This window comes from Cherax quadricarinatus, chromosome 26 (genome assembly GCF_038502225.1).
Source record: "Cherax quadricarinatus isolate ZL_2023a chromosome 26, ASM3850222v1, whole genome shotgun sequence".
Taxonomy (NCBI): Eukaryota; Metazoa; Arthropoda; class Malacostraca; order Decapoda; family Parastacidae; genus Cherax; species Cherax quadricarinatus.
The window spans coordinates 32,546,509-32,558,564 of NC_091317.1; the positions used below are offsets into that span (position 1 = coordinate 32,546,509).

Below are 12,056 nucleotides of genomic sequence, written 5' to 3' on the forward strand. Positions count from 1 at the left end.
TGACAAGGGCACGGTGACTCAACTCCATTTGAGCCATTCCTGGCACTCAGGCTGCAGCCCGAATGCCAGAACGACTCAGGAGATTCTCTGGAGGTGTGTTGAACACCTGATAACTCATTGAGAATCATGTGTGTCTGACCTGGGTAAGTGAAGAAATGGCAGGTACAAATTGGTTCGCCAGGACATCTTGGCCCGGGTCTTCTCCATGTGATGACCCGGCCGTGGCTTCCCATAGGGGCAGTGTCATCAGGTTCTTGACTGCAAGATACACAAGGTGTGCTGACCTGTCCCCCCGGGTCTGTCCCACAGTATGTTGTGGGAGGAGGCGGTTGCATCGTGGCAGGACAGTCCAGCAGGTAGTGTACCAGTGGTGGTTCAACCATCTGTTCACAGTGGGCGCACCGCTCCATTCTTCGTTGCTCGACGATATGCGCTAAGTCATGAATGCAAGTTGTAGTTGGCGAACTGTCACACGTTGCTCTCTAGTCTGCGTATGCATTGCGGGGAGAAGGGTGGAGGTTCCCGGTCCCATCCGAGATCTTGAGCCGGATAGGACCGGTCATCTGCGCATGGCTGCCCTGGTGAAGGCTGATGCGGACAGTGGCACGCGGCTGCATATCATAAGTGGCCATCTTAGCTGCCTCGTCTGATGTGTCGTTGCCTGGAATGCCGACATGGCTCGGGATTCAGTTGATAGTAGCGCCATCCTTGCTCCTCGAGTGTCTGAAGTGTCCTTTTTATTGAAGTGATCAGATGTATGTTAAACCCTGAGGTGACACCTCACTCAAAGGTGACAACACCTCAAAAAACCGTCCTGAGAAAACCTAATCCACTCATACATTTGTCCAACATCAAGTTAGATTATATATTCTCCTGACACAGAACACTGTATTTTTGTGAAAAATATTTTTACCTTTAATATTACGAAAAATATTCTGGATTATAAAATTGTCAAGTTTATACATTCCAGAGCAAAAAAATTGAAATATGTTGTTAATCATGATCGATAAGAGATAATTCCACAATATTTCATTGAACTGTAGAATTACAGGGAAGTAATTCTTTCGCATTAGTCCAATTTACACAATGAATGAACAAAGTACCAGTCACTAGTCCATTATTAGATAGTGCATATTTATGTTTAATTCTGGTCTCGAGAGATTTTCCAGTTTGTCCTAAGTAAAAGTTGTCACATCTTTTACAATGGATGGAATAAACACAACCTACAGGTTCCTAAGGAAAATTTTTAATTAGTTTTTGTTTCACTGTATTGACATATTTAAAGCCAACTTTAACATTAAAGTATTCAAGACCTTATAGGAGGTGAGAGAAATTTTCATTGTATGGTAAACAGTGGTATAAACCTTGGTAATAAATACCGACAAGTTGGTTTAGAAAGACACGTAAGCAAACACGGTGCCTAGAAGCCTCACTAATCACCGTCACCGACACTATAGAACGCAACACTGGAAACTACAAAATTTCAAAAACATTGGCATACATGATACTTAAGCAGCACCAACCCAACAACACAGGAGTCACTTGATTTCATCGTCTACCCGTCCTCATCATAGGTAGAGGTTGTTTTGATAAGGACCTGCCTCGCATGGGCCTGTAGGCCTTCTACAGTGTTCCTCCATTCTTATGTTCTTATGACATTCCTCAGGTCACGTGCGTCACATCTCACTCTCCGCCTATATATATAATGTCTTTCTACCTCTGTATGTTAGAAGTGGTCAAGGTCCCAGGACCGAAACGTTTTCTAATAAATATGTTATAGTGTTTGCTTACGTGTCTTTCTAAACCATGGTAAACAGTATATTCTCAAGCTTATACTCGGTATGCAAATTTCTGTAAATAGAATTTGTCACTGAACACAAATATGTAAAACTGATCAATTAGCAAGAACTCATTTAAAATTAAGTCCTTTCTAAAATTTTATCTTGTACGTTTAAAAATATATTTTTTTCATTTATGTTAATGTAAAAATTAATAATTTTGTACCAAAAGAACCTTAGAAAACTTACCTAACCTTATTATAACAACCGAAATTTAATTTAGCCTAATCCAGCTAAATATATTTTAGACAAGTTTACAATAATTTAATAAAAAACAAATACAGAGAAATATATATTCTCCGTTAGGTTCAGAATGATTTTTGCCAAATTACTGCATACACAAATTTTCGCTTGTCTTATTCGGCAAGAAGATCATTGCTGTTTAAGCCAAAATCGCAAGTTTTTACCTATTCGGCACGGCATATTTATAATGAATACTGATGCCTTTCGGTAGTACATTAATGTTTATGGAAGGTTCTTGATCCAAGGTAATGGAATGTGGTTCAGAATATATAGGAGTATGTTTAGTGTATCATTTACTCATTACAGGTTAATTATGATACAAGTAAAACACCGGGGAATCACCCCCTCCCCCCTCTTATCAATACATTTTTATCAACATAATTATCAATTATCAATTATCTATAACACATTCAACTCGCTTCTTAAAATAACGTCTGAGAAAATTTCTTTTTCATAATAGAGCTCGGCGAGTTAGAAATATTACTCGGCGAGTTAGAAATACTACAAGGACGAGTTAGAAATATTACTCGGCGAGTTAGAAATATTACTCGGCGAGTTAGAAATATTACAAGGACGAGTTAGAAATATTACAAGGACGAGTTAGAAATATTACAAGGACGAGTTAGAAATATTACAAGGACGAGTTAGAAATATTACAAGGACGAGTTAGAAATATTATAACGACGAGTTAGAAATATTACAAGGACGAGTTAGAAATATTACAAGGACGAGTTAGAAATATTACAAGGACGAGTTAGAAATATTATAACGACGAGTTAGAAATACTACAAGGACGAGTTAGAAATATTACTCGGCGAGTTAGAAATATTACAAGGACGAGTTAGAAATATTACAAGGACGAGTTAGAAATATTACAAGGACGAGTTAGAAATATTATAACGACGAGTTAGAAATACTACAAGGACGAGTTAGAAATATTACTCGGCGAGTTAGAAATATTACTCGCCGAGTTAGAAATATTACTCGGCGAGTTAGAAATATTACAAGGACGAGTTAGAAATATAAGGACGAGTTAGAAATATTACAAGGACGAGTTAGAAATATAAGGACGAGTTAGAAATATTACAAGGACGAGTTAGAAATATAAGGACGAGTTAGAAATATTACTCGGCGAGTTAGAAATATTACTCGGCGAGTTAGAAATATTACAGGGAGGGTCGCCAAGTTACGGTGGAGTCTTAAGAAGTTATATGTTTCATTATTGCCTCAGTAAATCTACGTTTTAATTAAAGCAACGAGTGGTTTATTTCCGCAGCCTGGAGTGTTGTCAGCCTAGTGTGTAGCCTGGAGTGTTGTCAGCCTAGTGTGTAGCCTGGAGTGTTGTCAGCCTAGTGTGTAGCCTGGAGTGTTGTCAGCCTAGTGTGTAGCCTGGAGTGTTGTCAGCCTAGTGTGTAGCCTGGAGTGTTGTCAGCTTAGTGTGTAGCCTGGAGTGTTGTCAGCCTAGTGTGTAGCCTGGAGTGTTGTCAGCCTAGTGTGTAGCCTGGAGTGTTGTCAGCCTAGTGTGTAGCCTGGAGTGTTGTCAGCCTAGTGTGTAGCCTGGAGTGCTGTCAGCCTAGTGTGTAGCCTGGAGTGTTGTCAGCCTAGTGTGTAGCCTGGGGTGTTGTCAGCCTAGTGTGTAGCCTGGAGTGTTGTCAGCCTAGTGTGTAGCCTGGAGTGTTGTCAGCCTAGTGTGTAGCCTGGGGTGTTGTCAGCCTAGTGTGTAGCCTGGGGTGTTGTCAGCCTAGTGTGTAGCCTGGAGTGTTGTCAGCCTAGTGTGTAGCCTGGGGTGTTGTCAGCTTAGTGTGTAGCCTGGAGTGTTGTCAGCCTAGTGTGTAGCCTGGAGTGTTGTCAGCTTAGTGTGTAGCCTGGAGTGTTGTCAGCCTAGTGTGTAGCCTGGAGTGCTGTCAGCCTAGTGTGTAGCTGGAGTGTTGTCAGCCTAGTGTGTAGCCTGGGGTGTTGTCAGCCTAGTGTGTAGTCTGGAGTGTTGTCAGCTTAGTGTGTAGCCTGGAGTGTTGTCAGCCTAGTGTGTAGTCTGGAGTGTTGTCAGCTTAGTGTGTAGCCTGCAGTGTTGTCAGCTTAGTGTTTAGCCTGGAGTGTTGTCAGCTTAGTGTTTAGCCTGGTGTGTTATCAGCCTAGTGTGTAGCCAGGAGTGTTGTCAGCCTAGTGTGTAGCCTGGAGTGTTGTCAGCTTAGTGTTTAGCCTGGAGTGTTGTCAGCTTAGTGTTTAGCCTGGTGTGTTGTCAGCCTAGTGTGTAGCCTGGAGTGTTGTCAGCCTAGTGTGTAGCCTGGTGTGTTGTGGGCCTAGTGTGTAGCCTGGAGTGTTGTCAGCCTAGTGTGTAGCCTGGTGTGTTTTCAGCCTAGTGTGTAGCCTGGTGTGTTTTCAGCCTAGTGTGTAGCCTGGTGTGTTTTCAGCCTAGTGTGTAGCCTGGTGTGGTGTCAGCCTAGTGTGAAGTCAGCCTCGTATGTAACCTGGAGTGGTGTCAGCCTAGTTTGTAGCCTGGAGTGTCGTCAGCTTAGTCTGTAGCCTGGAATGGTGTCAGAAGTGTGTGTGTGTGTGTGTGTGTGTGTGCGTGTGTGTGTGTGTGTGTGTGAGAGAGAGAGAGAGAGAGAGAGAGAGAGAGAGAGAGAGAGAGAGAGAGAGAGAGAGAGAGAGAGAGAGAGAGAGAGAGAGAGAGGTAGGTCTGCCTGTTCCTAACGCAGCTTCACAAACAGATAGACACTGAACTAAAACTGGGTTTACATTAGAGTCAAAGTCTGGGAGACAATTACTTTAGAGGCTACAGTGTTCACTCGTAGATATAGATGCTAAGAGACAACTTTTAAAGAACACAAATGTTGTGAAAGGCAAGAAAATGAGAAGTTGGATGGTGAGAACTATCAAAACATTGATGACAACAATCACTTGGCTTGTGTTCTCTTGCTTAGAGTATTGTTGAGAGTTGACGTCTCCATTCACTGCGGGAGAGATATGGGAGGTGGAACAAATACCGACATTATTTACGGCCAACACAGAGCCAATGAAGTATTTAAATTACTGGGAACGCATCATTGTCATAAACATGTACTCAGTGGAGATATAGATACACGAAGGTGCTCAAGGGACTGATTCCAAACCTACATACTAGAGTGAGAGATGTGGGAGGAAGTGTAAAATATACCCAGCAAAGAGCAGGAGCGCCGTGGCCACAATAAGAGAACACTATCAACATCCATGATCCGTGACTATTCAACATTCTACCAGAAGATCTAAAAAACATCACCGGAACAGGTATAGAAACCTTCAAAAGGAAATTCGGCTAAAAACTTCGCTAAGTGCCAGATCAACCAGACTAAGGTGAATATGTGAGCCAGCAGGCCGCCAGCACCAACAGCCTAGTTGACAAGGTTAGCACCAGACAAGTCTGACCTATGACCAGACTGCAGTAGGACAACTCTGGATACTGGTCATAGGAATGTATTAGAAGCTACGAAGTTCACTAGGAGACAGGTGGGCCGCTGTGCCAGCTACTCCCACATGATACTCCCAAACTTGTTGTTTTTGTAGACTTAGTGTCGAATATTACAGATTAGAAAACAAATGCGAGTCCCAACACTGTGTTGGACTGAAGCCCAACACTGTGTTGGACTGAAGCCCAACACTGTGTTGGACTGAAGCCCAACACTGTGTTGGACTGAAGCCCAACACTGTGTTGGACTGAAGCCCAACACAGTGTTGGACTGAAGCCCAACACTGTGTTGGACTGAAGACGCCACCCACTGGTGAAACGTTTCCTTAATATAGATTCCAAATGTTGGACAAATGTTAGTTCCCTTACACCTGCTGTCACTGTTCACCTAGCAGTAAGTAGGTACCTGGGTGTTAGTTACCTTACACCTGCTGTCACTGTTCACCTAGCAGTAAGTAGGTACCTGGGTGTTAGTTACCTTACACCTGCTGTCACTTCACTTAGCAGTAAGTAGGCACCTGGGTGTTAGTTACCTTACACTTGCTGTCACTGTTCACCTAGCAGTAAGTAAGTACCTGGGTGTTAGTTACCTTACACCTGCTGTCACTGTTCACCTAGCAGTAAGTAGGTACCTGGGTGTTAGTTCCCTTGCACCTGCTATCACTGTTCACCTAGCAGTAAGTAGGTACCTGGGTGTTAGTTACCTTACACCTGCTGTCACTGTTCACCTAGCAGTAAGTAGGTATCTGGGTGTTAGTTCCCTTACACCTGCTATCACTGTTCACCTAGCAGTAAGTAGGTACCTGGGTGTTAGTCGACTGGTGTGGGTCGCATCCTGGGGACAAGCTTAGCTAAGTTGCCAGAAATGTTGTACATAACCAGTAGAGGATCCCAGAAGGGGATCCAAATATATAAATCAATCTATCTTCCGAGTTTCTATAACCATGTGAGTTATTATTGAACACTGACAAGTGTTGATTACACTTTACTTATCCAGATGTCACTGATGTCAGCTACGATCTGTATAAGTTGCATCATGTACTTGTAAAAATAAATTATTATTATTATTATTATTATTATTATTATTATTATTATTACAAATGCTAGTCGAAGGAAGTGGGCGGCATCCTGGGGAGGGGGAATGATTACTGTACATTAGACAGAGCTGAGTCAGGATGACAGACTGTAAACTGAAGGGTGACCCAGCGCCTGGGAAGATGGAAGGTAGTCTGGTTTAATCCAAGGAAGGGGAGGGTATCTCCAGCTGCTTGGATCAAGAGTCCTTCCCTGGCATCACGATGTCTCTCCACTGCATAACACTATATAATATTTCAGCAGACACCACACGAGGTAATGAAATAAGTTGCTGCACTACGTATTTGGTCTGGGACCGGGTCGTAGGGGGGCGGTGACCCCAGATACCGTCGTCAGGTAAGCTTCAGGTCTTCAAACTTCAAGTTTCGTCAGGTTGGATGCAATCAGACGTATTACTGTGGTAATAAGTCATGGTTTGGACACTGAACACGCTAGGTGAACGTCAGCCATCACAAGTTACTTCTCACTGACTTAGCATGACTGAGGCACATTGCTCAGACTATTGTTGTTGGTGCTTACTCCTCACCTCCACCGTGAATAAAACACAAGTGAACATGTGTTTCTTCCAAGTGAACATGTAGACATGTTTCTCCAACCCACCTCCTGTCAAGAGTGAGGGACTGATCACCTTAGACTACTGCTACGCGACTTCCACCGTCTCTAATATTATTCTCTGTATTGTGTCAATGAAGTGTTACACGTGTCTCCTACTGACTGCTTGACAGTACTGTATATACCTAACACACAATACCTCCACTACGGTAGGTACATAGAGCATATGTTTTAACTTATAGGTGGATACATAATACCGTGACTATTTGATGTGTGTGTGGAGACTCTGGACTCATCCTAGGCACTCTAGAACACAAAGAGTAATAGTAAACAGTGAAATCAGGGGGGCTGCTACAGTGAGAAGCTCTGTTCCACAAGGCACCGTACTCTCCTTATCATTGTCATATTAGACATAGAAAGGGAGATAAACCATAGCACTGTAGTATCCTGTACAGGTGGCATCCATAGAAGACACAGCGGGTCTCCAAGCTTATATATACCAAGTCTTCCAGTGGACCACTGACAACAATACGATGTTCAATGAGGACAAATTCCAGCTGCTACGTCGAGAAAGAATGGAGGGAATAAAAAGATCAGAATACAAGACAAATCACTAAAGTTGAAATTTAATGTGAGAGACTTGGAAATAACAACGTCAGGAATGTCACTTTTAAGGATCACAACAAAGTTATCATGACATCTTCAGGGTAAAATGATAGTTTGGATAACTAGAATTTTCAACACAAAACCTGCCAAGCCACAGGTTCTCTCAAAGCTGGAATATTGTTCTATACTAAAGGTCTCCTTCAAGTCAGACACAACTGGAGAATGTTTCCAGAACCTACAAAGCCGAGTACATTGCTTGAAATTTATCGACCTGTACTCCTTAAAACGTAGGTAAGAAAATGTATCATAATCTACACTTGGAAGATACTGGAGGGACTGGTACCAAACCTGCACACCGAAATTATTACATAAGAGGCTTATAGACGGTGTAAGACACTAATAAAAAGCAGAGGAGCGATGGGTGCACTGAGAGAATTCAATAAATGTTAAGGTACCACGACTCTTCAACACCCCTCCCTATATGTATAAAGATTACCAGCAAACCCCTGGCGCTATCTTCAAAAGGAATTTAGAGTTCCTCAAGCCAGTTTCTGACCAACCAGGCTGTGGTGCATATGTTGGACTGCATGCGGAGGCCACCAGCAGCCTGGTCGATCAAGCCGGTAACCAGGAGGGAGCCGCGGGGGTAGCGACCACTGGAAGCAACCACAGGTAAATTAAAGGTAAGATCGTGACTACATTTACTAGCTTCCTGATCTCGGGTTGTTGTCCCGTGTTCCCTGACTTACTGTAGTTTAGCCTGGGAGACAGTCACAGCTTCTTGTAACTCTCCCACAGTCCATGCTGGAACTATCACCTCCCATTGTCTTTCATGTGTGTGCGTGAGTGTTTGTGCGTGAGTGTCTGTGCGTGAGTGTCCGTGCGTGAGTGTGTGTGCGTGAGTGTCCGTGCGTGAAAGTGCTTGCATGAGAGGGATTGCGCGTAATTACTTATTTATTGTTATTAGAGTTTACGCAGGATGGGTTCTAGCTCCTGGTGCCACATCTTTAATTAACCTCTTTATCAATACGAACACCTTCCAGCAGGTGCTGGAGTTTCTTCCAGCAGGTGCTGCAGTTTCTTCCAGCAGTGCTGGAGTTTCTTCCAGCAGGTGCTGGAGTTTCTTCCAGCATGTGCTGCAGTTTCTTCCAGCAGTGCTGGAGTTTCTTCCAGCAGGTGCTGGAGTTTCTTCCAGCAGGTGCTGGAGTTTCTTTCAGCAAGTGCTGGAGTTTCTTCCAGCAGGTGCTGAAGTTTTCCAGCTTTTTTCATCAGGCTGCAACAGTCTGCCAGGTGGACAGAAGCAGCAAAGGTCGACAACTTTCTCAGTTTCAGTAAATCGAACCAGAGACCTGGTGACTGTGAGCGGAATGTTCTCAGCGATGAGGTAGATGGCGCCTTGTACATGACTGTGTTTAGGATCACGACACATCACTGAGGATGGTAGTAAACATCTTCCTGATCTTCAAAACACTGAAGACACATCCTTGATGGTGGTAATAAACATCTTGGCCTTGAAGACAGTGAACAAGACATCATCCTGACCTTGAAGACAGTGAACAAGACATCATCTTGGCCTTGAAGACAGTGAACAAGACATCATCTTGGCCTTGAAGACAGTGAACAAGACATCATCTTGGCCTTGAAGACAGTGAACAAGACATCATCTTGGCCTTGAAGACAGTGAACAAGACATCATCCTGACCTTGAAGACAGTGAACAAGACATCATCCTGACCTTGAAGACAGTGAACAAGACATCATCTTGGCCTTGAAGACAGTGAACAAGACATCATCCTGACCTTGAAGACAGTGAACAAGACATCATCTTGGCCTTGAAGACAGTGAACAAGACATCATCTTGGCCTTGAAGACAGTGAACAAGACATCATCCTGACCTTGAAGACAGTGAACAAGACATCATCTTGGCCTTGAAGACAGTGAACAAGACATCATCTTGGCCTTGAAGACAGTGAACAAGACATCATCTTGGCCTTGAAGACAGTGAACAAGACATCATCTTGGCCTTGAAGACAGTGAACAAGACATCATCTTGGCCTTGAAGACAGTGAACAAGACATCATCCTGACCTTGAAGACAGTGAACAAGGCATCATCGTGGCCTTGAAGACAGTGAACAAGACATCATCCTGACCTTGAAGACAGTGAACAAGACATCATCTTGGCCTTGAAGACAGTGAACAAGACATCATCCTGACCTTGAAGACAGTGAACAAGACATCATCTTGGCCTTGAAGACAGTGAACAAGACATCATCCTGACCTTGAAGACAGTGAACAAGACATCATCCTGACCTTGAAGACAGTGAACAAGACATCATCTTGGCCTTGAAGACAGTGAACAAGACATCATCTTGGCCTTGAAGACAGTGAACAAGACATCATCCTGACCTTGAAGACAGTGAACAAGGCATCATCCTGACCTTGAAGACAGTGAACAAGGCATCATCCTGACCTTGAAGACAGTGAACAAGGCATCATCCTGACCTTGAAGACAGTGAACAAGACATCATCCTGACCTTGAAGACAGTGAACAAGACATCATCCTGACCTTGAAGACAGTGAACAAGACATCATCCTGACCTTGAAGACAGTGAACAAGACATTATCCTGACCTTGAAGACAGTGAACAAGACATCATCCTGACCTTGAAGACAGTGAACAAGGCATCATCCTGACCTTGAAGACAGTGAACAAGGCATCATCCTGACCTTGAAGACAGTGAACAAGACATCATCCTGACCTTGAAGACAGTGAACAAGGCATCATCCTGACCTTGAAGACAGTGAACAAGGCATCATCCTGACCTTGAAGACAGTGAACAAGGCATCATCCTGACCTTGAAGACAGTGAACAAGGCATCATCCTGACCTTGAAGACAGTGAACAAGGCATCATCCTGACCTTGAAGACAGTGAACAAGGCATCATCCTGACCTTGAAGACAGTGAACAAGGCATCATCCTGACCTTGAAGACAGTGAACAAGGCATCATCCTGACCTTGAAGACAGTGAACAAGGCATCATCGTGACCTTGAAGACAGTGAACAAGACATCATCCTGACCTTGAAGACAGTGAACAAGACATCATCCTGACCTTGAAGACAGTGAACAAGACATCATCCTGACCTTGAAGACAGTGAACAAGGCATCATCCTGACCTTGAAGACAGTGAACAAGACATCATCCTGACCTTGAAGACAGTGAACAAGGCATCATCCTGACCTTGAAGACAGTGAACAAGGCATCATCCTGACCTTGAAGACAGTGAACAAGGCATCATCCTGACCTTGAAGACAGTGAACAAGGCATCATCCTGACCTTGAAGACAGTGAACAAGGCATCATCCTGACCTTGAAGACAGTGAACAAGGCATCATCCTGACCTTGAAGACAGTGAACAAGGCATCATCCTGACCTTGAAGACAGTGAACAAGGCATCATCCTGACCTTGAAGACAGTGAACAAGGCATCATCGTGACCTTGAAGACAGTGAACAAGACATCATCCTGACCTTGAAGACAGTGAACAAGACATCATCCTGACCTTGAAGACAGTGAACAAGACATCATCCTGACCTTGAAGACAGTGAACAAGACATCATCCTGACCTTGAAGACAGTGAACAAGACATCATCCTGACCTTGAAGGCAGTGAACAAGGCATCATCCTGACCTTGAAGACAGTGAACAAGGCATCATCCTGACCTTGAAGACAGTGAACAAGGCATCATCGTGACCTTGAAGACAGTGAACAAGGCATCATCCTGACCTTGAAGACAGTGAACAAGGCATCATCCTGACCTTGAAGACAGTGAACAAGGCATCATCGTGACCTTGAAGGCAGTGAACAAGGCATCATCCTGACCTTGAAGACAGTGAACAAGGCATCATCGTGACCTTGAAGACAGTGAACAAGGCATCATCCTGACCTTGAAGACAGTGAACAAGGCATCATCCTGACCTTGAAGACAGTGAACAAGGCATCATCGTGACCTTGAAGACAGTGAACAAGGCATCATCCTGACCTTGAAGACAGTGAACAAGGCATCATCCTGACCTTGAAGACAGTGAACAAGGCATCATCGTGACCTTGAAGGCAGTGAACAAGGCATCATCCTGACCTTGAAGACAGTGAACAAGGCATCATCGTGACCCTGAAGACAGTGAACAAGGCATCATCGTGACCTTGAAGACAGTGAACAAGGCATCATCCTGACCTTGAAGACAGTGAACAAGGCATCATCGTGACCTTGAAGACAGTGAA

General features: G+C 43.8%; 1 protein-coding gene across 13 annotated transcripts in view; it reads right to left on the reverse strand.

The window, feature by feature from the left end:
• Positions 1-12,056, reverse strand: part of LOC128698165 (uncharacterized) — a 420,261-nt gene that overhangs the window by 94,279 nt on the left and 313,926 nt on the right. The window lies entirely within an intron of this gene.